The sequence below is a fragment of the Panthera uncia genome, chromosome D2 (assembly GCF_023721935.1).
Source record: "Panthera uncia isolate 11264 chromosome D2, Puncia_PCG_1.0, whole genome shotgun sequence".
Classification (NCBI taxonomy): Eukaryota; Metazoa; Chordata; class Mammalia; order Carnivora; family Felidae; genus Panthera; species Panthera uncia.
Window position 1 is genome coordinate 28,636,863 of NC_064818.1, and position 13,932 is coordinate 28,650,794.

The 13,932-nt window shown below is 42.0% G+C and overlaps 1 non-coding gene across 1 annotated transcript; it reads right to left on the reverse strand.

The window, feature by feature from the left end:
• Positions 1-9,823: 9,823 nt before the first annotated feature.
• LOC125933613 (U6 spliceosomal RNA) lies at positions 9,824-9,927 on the reverse strand. Its single transcript, XR_007461027.1, has one exon. It is a non-coding gene; the product is annotated as a U6 spliceosomal RNA (small nuclear RNA).
• Between the last annotated feature and the right edge of the window lie 4,005 nt (positions 9,928-13,932).

Below are 13,932 nucleotides of genomic sequence, written 5' to 3' on the forward strand. Positions count from 1 at the left end.
AAACTCTACACCCAAAATGACTGAAACTTACCACCCCAAGAACAAGAGTTGCATGTTCTACGGACTGAGCCAGACAGGCGGCCCTTTGAGCAGGGAATAACTTGAAGTGTAATCTATGGAAAGCCATTAAATGGAGGTTATTGCAATTTTCTCACATCTAAAGAGACAAAATATGAGGAATTTGCATGCCCTATGGTTCATGATCATTCTAAATTTTCTAATTCAAAATAAACCAAAAGATGGTCTTGGGATTAGTTTGCTAATTAATTCCAAATTCTCCTTTGAAATAGTCCTATAAAAGTTTAGAGACATGAAAAAAAGAAGTTTGGACACTATCAAGTGTATCAACAGCAATTAGTATAAACACAAAATTCAACTAAGAAAATTTTAAAGATTTTATTGGCTTTATTCAATGATTTATGAATCAGGTAGCATTCCATCTAGCAAATGAAAAGGAACTCCAGGAGCATCTGGGTGGTTCAGTCGGTTAAGCATCCGACTTCGGCTCAGGTCATGATATCACAGCTCGTGAGTTTAAGCCCCGTGTCGGGCTCTGTGCTGACAGCTCAGAGCCTGGAGCCTGCTTCAGATTCTGTGTCTCCTTCTTTCTCAGCCCCACTCCATCTTGCACTCTGTCTCTCAAAAATGAATAAACATTAAACAAACAAACAAAAAAAATTTTTTTTAAAGGAACTCCAAAGAGCTGGGGGTGGGACAAGGAAGCCTCCTAGCAAAGTGGATTATTTGTGGTGAGGTCACCTTCCTTTAGGAGATGGCAGGGGTCATTCAAGCAGATTGCCTCATTTAGAGTTGACTAGATAATTCCAGATTGACTAGTTTAAGTTTCTACTTCTTGGAAAAGTTAAAACTGTAATTAAGTTGGCATTAAGTCTTGATTTGGTGATGTGGACTTAGCACAAATGACTCCATCTTGGGCCTGTTGACTCTTTTTATAACAATTATTTATGCTGCAGAAAAAAATTCTTTCGATCATATTATTTCCCCATTCTAAAGGTAAGAAAATGCAACCAAAAAAGTTATTCCTTTATTGAATAATTCAGATAAATGGCATAGGGTTTAATATTTCGCATCATCTTGCCTTAGTAAAACCTCAAGTCTGCTTCCTACTTGAACCTGGCCTCCCAGTCTTTTTATGAGATTATATTTCCTTTTATTTATTTATTTTTTTAAATATTGTATTTCCAAATGCAGCTCACTGGTTATCTCTAGCCTTTTTTATCTTCCTTCAGGCAGGGAAAACGCAGAATCTACTTTTAACATGTATAGAATAAATATTTAATGTCCATTCATTTCCTTGCTGAGATAGATAGACCTGTTGAAAGCCAGTCCCTGGCCATACAAAGAACGCTTGCTGTTTCTGGCTATAACATAAATATTTAATTAAAACCTACTTTGAACCATTCTTCCTTAAGGTATAAAATATACTAGCCTTGGGATACACTTAAGCCATTTCCCAAACCATCTGTTATTTATCCCAGAGTTTTTATCAGCTTTGCAAATTCAGGAGGCAGTCACTTGGCTTTTGGAAATGTTTACAAGAGGTGAATGTTTAACCTTTAGCTACTGTTTCCAGAAGAGTATCAACCATCACTGTAAGAATTGGAATTTGGAGGGGCACCTGGGTGGCTAAGTCGGTTAAGTGTCTGACTCTTGATTTGGGCTCAGGTCATGATATCATGGTTGTGAGAGCCCCCCGTTGGGCTCTGCACTGACTGCACAGAGCCTGCTTCGCATTCTCTCCCTCCCTCCCTCTCTCTGCCCCTCCCCTGCCTGTGCTCAATCTCTCTCTCTCAAAATAAATGAACATTAAAAAAAGAAGGAGGAGGGGGAGGAGGAGAAAATGGATTGGAATTTGGAATAAAATGAGACGTGTACCATTCTAAAGTTAATTCTTTAGCTCCATAGTTAATTTGCGTCTATTTTAAGGTATGGCCGTGGTTAGCTCTCGGTTGCCTGCGCCTTCCAGCCGTCTGCAGATAAATTGAGGAAATTGAAGCCTAGAGGTAGAAGCTATGATCCACAAGCTTCTTGCTTTCCTGTGCATTCAGCATAGTTCCAGCAGTACTTTTGTTTTAAGTTATTAAGGATTTGTGGGGCGCCTGGGTGGCTCAGTCGGTTGAGCGTTGGACTTCAACTCAGGTCATGATCTCTTGGTCCATGAGTTCAAGCCCCACATCCGGCTCTGTGCTGACAGCTCGGAGCCTGGAGCCTGCTTCAGATTCTGTGTCTCCCTCTCTCTCTGACCCTCCCCTGTTCATGCTCTGTCTCTCTCTGTCTCAAAAATAAATAAACATTAAAAAAAATTTTTTTTAATTATTAAGGATTTGTTAGAAGTAAAGATTCCTCTTTAATAAATAGCAGATCAGTTCCTGTTTCCTGAAAGCCAGTCTTTATCTGCTTGAATAGAAGAAAGTCATCACTTCTTTTGATTCCATTGCCCAAGATTATGAAGTCACACATACACTTCTGTTGTAATTATTGAGAGGATTGGCAGTTACTCTGTTAATTTTACCTATATCCAAAATGGCAGTCGGAAAAAGTAAAAAGTTGAAGTGTCACAGTATAAAAGAGAGAAACTTAACTAATAACGGTATGGTGGGTGGGGTTTTGTCAGTGTAGATATGAAGGATTGATTTGACCTAGCAAACTAAAATGGATTTTTACTGCAATTAAAAAAAAAAAATTACGAGTTCAATCTTCAGCTCTATTCCACACTAAAAAGAAAAAAATGCTGATTCGGGCCAGCTGTGATTTAATAGTACTTATACTGACAGTAAAACTCTTTATTAAGATAACAGCAGAGTTGAAAGTCTAAGCTGCAGGCTCAGAGCTATTTCTTGCAGTAACTATTTATTTTATTATTTATTTTATTTTATTTTTTTGCAGTAACTATTTAAGTGTCATCTCGCCCATCTTAAAATGCTTCCCATTTGTAAAGGGAGTATTAATTTTTTCTCTTTTTTTTTCTTTTTTTTTTTTAACATTTATTTTTGAGACAGGGAGAGACAGAGCATGAACGGGGGAGGGTCTGAGAGAGAGGGAGACACAGAATCTGAAACAGGTTCCAGGCTCTGAGCTGTCAGCACAGAGCCCGACGCGGGGCTCGAACTCATGGACCACGAGATCATGACCTGAGCCGAAGTCGGCCGCTCAACCGACTGGGCCACCCAGGCGCCCCAATTTTTTTCTTTTTTTATTATAGTTGATACACAATGTTACATTAGTTTCAGGTATACAACATAATGATTCAAATTTAATGTAAATTACTTTGAGCAAATATATATTATCCCTAAATGATGTAATCCCATAGATAACTACATTGTTCTAGTCACTGCAAAGATGCTCAAAGCTTTACTGAGTACTTTCAAGACAACACTGTCTCAAATGAAAGTGGTTTTACATTCAAACTTTAATTGAGAGGACGATAGAGGAAATATAAATCATGACCGAAAAGGTTTGGATAAGAAAAAAATTGTGACAGGGAGCCTGGGTGGCTCGGTCGGTTGAGCATCCGACTTCGGCTCAGGTCATGATCTCACGGTCCGTGAGTTCTAGCCCCACGTCGGGCTCTGTGCTGACAGCTCAGAGCCTGGAGCCTGTTTCAGATTCTGTGTCTCCCTCTCTCTGACCCTCCCCCGTTCATGCTCTGTCTCTCTCTGTCTCAAAAATAAATAAATGTTAAAAAAAAAAATTTTTTTTTTTAAAAATAGTGACATAATTCTGGAATGTTGTGTAAATAAGATAGATATTTATAGTTCTAAGATGTAAGAAATGATATTTATTTCATAAAATCTATGTTTCAAAGTATACTGTATAATCTTAATCTTATTTCAATATTATTTTACACCTTTCTTACCCCAATCCTTACCCTAAATCATCTTTCATTCAGTCACCTTTTCAGGTTACAAGGTAGGGCTTTTTCTCATCCTCCCACTTTGCAGCTGAGAATACTTTGGCAATGAACCAGAACCGTGGGGACCTAGCTCAGATCACACTTGGACTGTGAGGAATGTTTGCCTGCCAAACCATGTAACACTAGCTGCAGTCTCTCCCCGGCTTTTTAAGGAAGTGAAAACATTTGGATTGTTTTTCTTAATTCTCATGAGAGATACCAAATAAAAACAAGATGTCTTGGATTCTATTCATTATGAACTGGAATTCAGAGAAATTTGCTATAAATTCTTCTTTGAGAGCCTATGCTATTTTTGGAAAAGCAGTTTACGATCGATGTAGTTTAAGAATGAGGTAGCTGGGGGTGCGGTGCCTGGGTGGCTCAGTCGGTTAAGCGTCCGACTCTTGGTTTCAGCTCAGGTCATGATCTCACAGGTTCATGAGATTGAGCCCCATGTCAGGCTCCGTGCTGATAGCATTGAGCCTGCTTGGGATTCTCCCCTTCTCTTTCTGCCTCTCTCTCCCCCTCCTCTCAAAATAAGTAAATATTAGGGAAAAAAAACTTAAGAACAAAGAATGATGTAGCTATGATGAACTGATCAGAAACTGGTAGTTGCTGCTTCAGTAACAGGTTCACACATCTGTCCTCTTTTTTCCTGCTCAGAGTGTTTCCTTGGCACTTAACATGGTTCCTATCATAATTTTTTAAAATACTTTTTTAATGTGTATTTATTTTTGAGAAGCAGATAGAGTGTGAGTGGGGGAGGAATAGAGACGGAGACACAGAGTCTGAAGCAGACTCCAGGCTCTGAAACCATCAGCACAGAGCCCGACGTGGAGCTCGAACTCACGGACCGTGAGATCATGACCTGAGTCAAAGTCGGACACTTAACCGACTGAGCCACCCAGGCGCCCCCATAATTTTATTTTTAAGTAAGTTTACAACTAGTGTGGGGCTTAAACTCAGGATTCCAAGATCAAGAATCACATGCTCTACTGACGGAGCCAGCTGGGTGCCCTCCTACCATAAACTTCATGTAGGGCTTCTATACTGCTGTTTCACAACCAGCTGAGTAAGGCACTTTGTTTCACAGAAGTCCTTTGTGGTTTCCCCTTTTCCTTTGCAAATGTTGAGCTTGGGGTCGAAGAATGGAGATGTTATCGACCATGATGAAAAAATCACATGTACATAAAATGTTTGAAGATGAAAAGTGGATGGATGAAAGCTAAGAGAGCACACCTCTTCATTCCGGATGCTTAGCAAGCGGCTGTCCCAAACATTTGGGGGTGGGGAATGGTATGTTGAATTAAAAATTGTGAAACAAAGTCATATTTGCTCATGATTCTCTTCATACCTACTAAAAATACACAAATATAAAATGGAGGGAGGGGCGCCTGGGTGGCGCAGTCGGTTAAGCGTCCGACTTCAGCCAGGTCACGATCTCGCGGTCCGTGAGTTCGAGCCCCGCGTCAGGCTCTGGGCCGATGGCTCGGAGCCTGGAGCCTGTTTCCGATTCTGTGTCTCCCTCTCTCTCTGCCCCTCCCCCGTTCATGCTCTGTCTCTCTCTGTCTCAAAAATAAAATAAAAAAAAAAAAAAAAAAAACGTTGAAAAAAAAAATAAAATGGAGGGAAAGCTCCAATCTCCAGTGAGAGAACAGCCCCAAGTATTATGAAGGGAGAATACTGCTGAGAGCTGACACTCACCTCTTAGACCTTGGACAATCCGTATCTTCTCCACAACAGCATGACAACATGGACGCTGCTTGGGATTCTCTCTCTCCTTCTCTCTCTCTCTCTCTCTCTGTCCCTTCCCCACTCACATATGAATATGCTCTCTCTCTCTCTCTCTCTTTCAAAAATAAACTTTAAAAAAAAAAATCAGGGCTGCCTTTGTGGCTCAATAGGTTGAGCATCTGGCTTCAGTGCAGGTTATGATCTCACGGTTCCTCATCGCTTCTTGGCCTTTTGGCTGTATCAGATGTGATCTTGCGTTTCTTGAGTTCCAGCCCCACATCAGGCTCTCTGCTGTCAGCACAGAGCCTGCTTGGGGTCCTCTGTCCCCCTCTCTCCGCCCCTCCCCCACTTATGCGTGCTCTCTCTCAAAAATAAGGATTTTTTAAAAAATCAATTAGGGGCACCTGGGTGGCTCAATCGGTTAAGTCTTCAACTCTTTTTTTTAATGTTTATTTTTGAGAGAGAGAGAGGGAGCGGGGAGGGGCAGAGAGAGAGATGGAGACAGAGGATCCAAAGTGGGCTCTGTGCTGACAGCGGAGAGCCCAATCTGGGGCTTGAATCCACAAACTGTGAGATCATGACCTGAATCAAAGTTGGATGCTTAACTGACTGAGCCACCCAGGTGCCCCCAGAGCCTTCGTGACTCTTGATTTTGGCCGAGGTCATGATCTCACGACTGTGAGATGAGTCCTGCGTCAGACTCCCTTCTGGGCCTGGAGCCCGCTTAAGATTCTCGCTCTGTCTCTCTCTCTCTCTCTCTGCCCCTTCCCCACTCATGCTTTGTCTCCCCCCAAAAATAAAACTAAATCAAAATTTAAAAAATTACAAAACCCCAGCAAATCTCCTTTCTGAGCGATTGTAATCAGTTTAAAAGAATTCTTTTCCTGTTGTCTGCTAGTGTGAATTACTTACCATCATTTGGCAATTTGAATGTCCGTGAGGAATTAGAAAACAATTATTGGGCTTCAAATTCTTCTGAGCAGCGGGTACACTGTGGGTGTATGTACACTGTTAATATTCAAAATATAAATGAAATTTTAGGCAAATGAAAAAAGGCTACATTGACGTTAAAACAAATCGTGACAGTTTTGTGAGTTGGAGCCCCTTGTCGGGCTCTGTGCTGACTCTGCAGAGCCTGCCTGGGATTCTCTCTCTCTCTCTCTCTCTCTCTCTCTCTCCCTTTCTCCTCCCCAGCTCATACTCTCTCTGTCTCTCTCAAAATAAATAAATAAACTTTAAAAAATGATTAAAAAAAATCCTGATATCGTGAATGTCATGGAGTTGTCCACGTAAGAATGAATAATTTTGATGTAGGTAGAATAAGCAAGTTATATTACATCAGTGGCATTTTAATTTTTAAAAATAATGAGATTTGCACTCAGGGCACCTGAGGGCTCAGTCGGTTAGGCATCTAACTTTGGCTCATGTCATGTTGTCACAGTTCGTGGGTTCGAGCCCTGCTTCAGGCTCTGTACTGACAGCTCAAAGCTTGGAGCCTGCTTCAGATTCTGTGTCTCCCTCCCTCTCTGCCCTTTCCCCACTGGTGCTCTGTCTCTCAAAAATAAATAAACGTTAAAAATTTTTTAAAAAATAAAAACAATGTGATTCTTTTGAATAACATAACTACGAGTTCTCAAAAAAGAAAAGAGATATTCTTTTTTTTTTTTTTTTTTAATTAAAAAAAAATTTTTTTTTCAACGTTTTTTATTTATTTTTGGGACAGAGAGAGACAGAGCATGAACGGGGGAGGGGCAGAGAGAGAGGGAGACACAGAATCGGAAACAGGCTCCAGGCTCCGAGCCATCAGCCCAGAGCCCGACGCGGGGCTCGAACTCACGGACTGCGAGATCGTGACCCGGCTGAAGTCGGACGCTTAACCGACTGCGCCACCCAGGGGCCCCAAGAGATATTCTTTAAAAAAAAAAAGATTTACTTTTGAGAGAGAGAGTGCAAGCGGGGAAGGGGCAGAGAGAGAGGGACAGAAAATCCGAAGTGGGCTCTGTGCTGACAGCTCAATGTTGGGCTCGAATGCCTGAGCTGTGAGATCATGACCTGAGCCAAAGTTGGACACTCAACAGACTGAGCCACGCAGGTGGCCCCCAGAAAGAGATATTCCTTTTTTTTTTTTTAATTTTTTAAAAAGTTTACTTATTTTTAGAGACAGAGAGACGGAGCATGAGTGGGGGAGGGGCAGAGAGAGAGAGAGGGAGACACAGAATCCAAAGCAGGCTCCGGGCTCCAAGCTGTCAGCATAGAGTCCAATGTAGAGCTCAAACTCGTGAGCTGTGAGATCATGACCTGAGCCAAAGTTGGGCGCTCAACCGACTGAGCCACCCAGGTGCCCCAGAAAGAGATATTCTTTATGAAGTGATCTACCAAAGGGTTTGCTCTGCTCATCTTATTAAAATGTTCTAACATACACATGCAAATTTATTTACAGTAAACTTTTAGACAATCTAGTATAAAACAAGGTTGCCTACAAATGCATTTCTCCCCTCATGCAAAAGGATATTTACACTCGTAAGAAATGTGCTTTGAGGGGCGCCTGGGTGGCTCAGTCAGTTAAATGTCTAACTTCAGTTTGGATCATGATCTCAAGGTTCTTGAGTTCGAGCCCCACCCACATCAGGCTCTGTCTGCTGTCAGTGCAGAGCCCGCTTCAGGTCCTATGCCCCTCCCCTGCTCTCTCTCTCAAAAATAATAAACATTAAAAAAAAGAAAGAAAGAAGTGTGCTTTGAGAACTCACTGGCCCTTGGAGGTCTCTGATTTCCTAAAAAATTCAGTTTTCTGAAGTAGAGGGCCTGCTATCTGGTGGCTTTGAATTCCAAGGAAACTGATTGCTACACAGGGCCCGAATAAAGTTTGCCGTAAACATATGTGGGAAATCTGGGGGTAATCTTGTAGAGGGGTATTAAATTTGCAGGGCCTGTTGGCTGTTTACCCCCGAAGTGTTAGGTCCCCGTCTGGTAAATGAGGTGAATTCTTTGGCACTTTTTTCCTAAGGAGTCTGGAGAGCTCTAAGGATTGGTAAGCAGGCTGCCTTGCACTTTTTAAGCCCTGGTTTGAATCTAACCCGGGTTAACCTTGTGACCCCGAATTGTTTGTGTGAAATGAAGTGGTGATCTCAGTCTTGCCTGAAGGAAACGCCTTTTACACAGAAATTGGCACTAATTGGTCTCCCTGTTGACAGGCTTCACTGAGAGCCGGTGATTGAGTAGGCAGTGAGAACAGAAACTAAATTACCCCACCTCAGCTCCGCATGTCGGCTGAAGGACACCGAGGGGGCAGCTACCAGTTCTCCCCTCTTCAGCGGCATCGAACATGTAAAGCAACAGACTAGATCCGGGAGGTCTGAAGGCCTGTCGTGTGTACACTAAGGAATGATCATTGCCATACGTCTGGCCCTGTTCTGCAAAGCAGTCTTGGCGCCGATAGGGCTCTCGACCAGGATTCTGCAAACTTTTTTTGTAAAGGGCCAGAGAGGAGACAGAGATAGGTTAGGTTTTGCAGACCATACGGATTTTGTTGGAGCCACTCAACTCGACTGACAAACGCAGCCACATAGCATACATATGTGAATGCATGTGCCGATCTCCCAACACAACAGTAGGGATGTGAAAAATTGAGTTTTATATAATTTTCACATGTCAAGAAATAGTCTTCCTTTTTTTTTCCTTTCAAGCATTAAAAAATATAAAGATTACCCTTAGCTTACAGGCCATACAAAAACAGGCAGTGGGCCAGACTTGGCCTAGCACCCATAATTTGCAACCTCTGCTTTATTTTATTTTATTTTATTATTTTATTTTATTTTATTGTATTTTATTATTTTTAGGCCATAATTCTTTTTTTTAATTTGAGAGAGAGAGAGAGAGAGCAAGTGGAGGAGAAGGGCAAAGGGAGAAAGAAATCCATTTTCAGCAAGGAGCCTGACCTGGGGCTTGGTCCCACGACCCTGGAATCATGACCTGAGCTGAAATTGAAATCAAGAGTCAGTCGCTCAACTGACTGAGCCACCCAGATGCCCCCATAATTCTTTTTTAATTCAAGTATAATTAACATACAGTGTTATACTAGTTTTATTATATTAGAATCAATATAATGATTCAGTAATCCTATACATTTCTCGCTGCTCATCAAGATATGTGTACTCTGAACCCCCTTTACATCACCCAAAAAATGTGGAACATTTCACAAATTTGTGTGTCATCCTTGCTCAGGGGCCATTCTAATGTCTGTATCATTCCAATTTCAGTATATGTGCTACAGGAGCAAGCACTGCTGACCTCTGCTTCTGACCAAGACTTGGAACTTTCCCTCGCTCCCACGCCAGCTAGTTAGTGACTGAGCTGTGGAACCCTGAGCACTGGCTTAACTTCCGTGGGCCACGGTCTCTTTATCCAGTGTGGTTTGACAGAATGGGGAGGAACAGAAACAAATGAAACAAAGTTCCTTTTAGCTATAGTAGATTTCCTGATTCTATTCTAGGAGTGTAAGTCAACATAAGCAATGTTATGTATGTGGAATGGAAATTAGTTAAGTTAAAGGAACCACATAAATCTTAATATTCTCAATGTGATTCTTTGTCCTAGTAAGAGGAGTAATGTCACCATCCTGAGAGCAAGACCAAAATTTGTAGCCTCCTATCTCTATTTGAAGGCTCACACCCTTTCTTTTTGTTTTGCCAATGCTATTCTTTTTCTTTCCTGGTTTCTTTCTTTTTCTTTTTCTTTCTTTCTTTTTCTTTCTTTCTTTCTTTCTCTTTCCTTTTCTTTCTTTCTGGTGGGTGGGGAAAGTATGATCCCAGAGTTTATTGGAAAACAGAAATGTTTCTCCTTCAAAGATGTTATTTTAAAATGTTAATGTTTGGGGGGGGGTGCCTGGGTGGATCAGTTAAGCATCCAACTCTTGATTTCGGCTCAGGTCATGATCTCACAGTTTGTGGGTTCGAGTCCCACATTGGGCTCTGTGCTGAGAGTGTGGAGCCTGCTTGGGATTCTCTCTTTTTGCTGTTTCTCCCTCTCTCTCTTTGTACCCCCCCTTTCTGCCCCCCCCCCTTGTGCACATATCCTCTCTTTCTCAAAATAAATAAATAAACTTAAAAAATTGTTGGTGTTTTTGCAACTTATTGGCAAGTATATTTTATAAGCTCTCTGCTACCGGATATACCTTATTGTAGGAGGTGATGACTGAGGTTAGTAATCATTTTTTACTGAAGATCAAAAAAGAAAATCACCAAACAGCTTACCCAACGCGCTGATTTTTTTTAAGGTGGAAGTATTTTCAGAACATATTCATTTCTTCATAAATCACATTCATGTATCCCTTTGTTTTTCCTTTTGTTTTTTTGTATCAAATACCCCATCAGTGTTCAAATTTCTCATAATTGTTTCACATTTGGTTTGTTCAAATTAGGATCCAAGTAAGGTCTACACTAGCCATTGCATTAGTTGATAGCTCATTCTTTTTACTGTATGCTCTTCCCCTGCTTTGTTTTTCTCACCATAAATTTGTTATGAAGGCTCTGATTTTTTTTTTTTTATTTTCTTACTTATTTTTGAGAGGGAGAGAGACAGAGCATGAGCAGGGGAGGGGCAGAGAGAGAGGGAGACACAGAATCTGAAGCAGGCTCCAGGCTCTGAGCTGTCAGCACAGAGCCAGATGTGGGGCTCGAACTCACAAACCGTGAGATCATGACCTGAGCCCAAGTCAGACGCTCAACCAGGAGCCACCCGGGAGCCCCAAGGCTCTGATGTTTTGAAAAACACTAGATTGCAAGCTATCTGAGTGAATGGAAATGTTTCCTCCATCTTTGTGTCTTCCTCTTTATTTTAAACATCTTATTTATTTTGAGAGAGAGAGAGAGAGAGTAGGGGAAGGGCAGAGAGAGAGAGAGAGAATCCCACACAGGCTCCGCACTGTCTGCTCAGAGCCTGACCCTACAAACCATGAGATCATGACTGGATCTCAAATCAGGAGTCGGAAGCTCAACACTCAACCGACTGAGCCCCCAGGGCACCCCTGTGTCTTCCTCTTTATTAACCAAAGCAGCACCTGGGATTTAGCAGGCTCAATAAGTATTTTTTTTCTTTCTATTTTTCCTTATTTTTGAGAGCAGGAGAGAGGTGGGAGAGGGAAAGAGAGAGGGAGACAGAGGATTGGAAGCAGAATCCACGCTGACAGCAGAGAACCCAATGTAGGGCTCAAACTCACGATGCTTAACCAACTGAGCCGCCCAGGCGCCCCAAGTACTTTTTCTTGTTGTATTATAGGTACTTCTACAAAGCCTCCTGTTCTATTTGGATGCTCTAGTGAACGCTGAATGAACTGCATCCATGCAGTCCCAAACCAGGGTTGGTTAGCACCGACTTGAAAATCCAGTCCTTCCATATCACACTGTTGTTCTTTAACCATCTTGTTCAGAGAACCATTGTCTGGCTTTTGAGCCATGCTGGGGTTGGGGGGGGGGGGGGGTGGTTCTAGAAGGTACAGATGAACAAGAGGTAATCCTGCATTCCTGTTATGAAGCTTAAACAACTGGTAACAGGTAGCTTGTGAGAAGGACAAAGCAACAGTTTGTTCCCCAATCCAAGACAATTTCAGTGTGTGACAGAAAAGACAGCATCTTTTCTCCCTTCCCTCCATATGAAAGCAAAGAAGAGGGGCACCTGGGTGGCTCAGTCGGTTAAAGCTCTGACTTCAGCTTAGGTCATGATCTCATGTTTCGTGGGTTAGAGCCCCACATCAGGCTCACCACTGTCGGTGTGGAGCCTGCTTGGGATCTTCTGTCCCCCTCTCTCCCTGCCTCTCCCCCATTTGCACTTTCTCTCTCTCTCTCAAAAAGAAACATTAAAAAAATTAAAAAAGAAAAAAAAAAAAGAAAGTAGAGAAAAGAGACTCCTAGCTACAGGGTAGGGGCCTCACTGGAAACAGAGTTCCTTTGAGATCTGGGCATCTGGAGTGCGGCCAACTCATTTTTGAAGGGATTTGCATGGAAATAATGGATATGAGGCCCAGCTTTATACCCTGTGCTGTAATAAAACTAAAGAGAAGTGGTTTCTCCTTTAAAATCCTGAAACTAGGTTTGGCATCTTGCCTTAGGCCTGCATACTTTATTCCTTTTTTTTTTTTTTTTTTTTTTTTTTTTAAGGTGTAGGGAAAGAGTTAATTTGATTTTCCATGTTTCAAATAATAAGAATTTTGCTGACTTGCTCTGGTTCCAGGGCACTTCACTGCATGTTTTTTAAACAGGCTGGCGTTGCAGCTTTCCTTCTGGAAGTAATTTTTTCCAGCTCTGAGACCTGCCCTCTGACCCCAAGTTCAATGGGTAAGTGGAATGACAGAGTCTCTTCATTTTGTTTAGAAGGCTTAGTGGTACCGATGGCCCCAGTGCAGGAGAGCCAGCTGCCTTCACTTCTTTTAAAGCAAACATTATTGGGGTCTTAAAAAAATTTTTTTTTGGTAAGTATAGAAAAACTCAAAGAAAGAAATAAAAATTGCTTGCAATTCCACCTTCTAGAAATAATTTTTTGTAATATAATGATAAAATTCCAGTTCCCCCTCCCCAAACAAAAATAGGGTTATAGGGGCACCTGAATAGCTCAGTGGGTAGAACATGTGACTCTTGATCTCAAGGCTGTGAGTTTGAGCCCTGAGCCCTACATTGGGGGTAGAGATTATTTAAAAAAAAAAAAAAAAGGATTGGGGCGCCTGGGTGGCTCAGTCGGTTCAGCTTCCAACTTCAGCTCAGGTCATGATCTTGTGGTTCATGAGTTCAAGCCACTCATAGGGCTCTGTGCTGACAGCTCAGAGCCTGCTTTGGATCCTCTGTCCCCCTCTCTGCCCCTTCCCTGCTTGCTCTCTCTCTCAAAAATAAATAAACATTAAAAAAAATATTATGAGGGTGTTTTAAATGTTTTCTGAGTGTTAGTTCCTTTAACCAGTGGGGAGGGGCAGAGTGCAGGAAGTTAGTATTGGTTCCTGGCAAAGACTCTCCTTGACCAAACTTTGGGTCAGGCTCCTCTAAGCCTTCTTTCTTTTTTTTTTTCTTTTTCCTTTTTTTTTTTTTAAGTAGGCTCCACAGCCAAAGTGGGGCTTGAACTCAGGATCCTGAGATAAAGAGTCAGGTGCTCCACTGAGTCAGCCAGCCAGGTGCCTCTCCTCCAAGCCTTCTTTCTGGATAAGCCTCACCTTTGGGCCCCAAAGTGTCTTCTGCCTGCCCAGTTCAGCCTTAGCAAGAATCCTGCCAAGGTCAGTTTAGTATGAATCCCTGACCCTTGATATC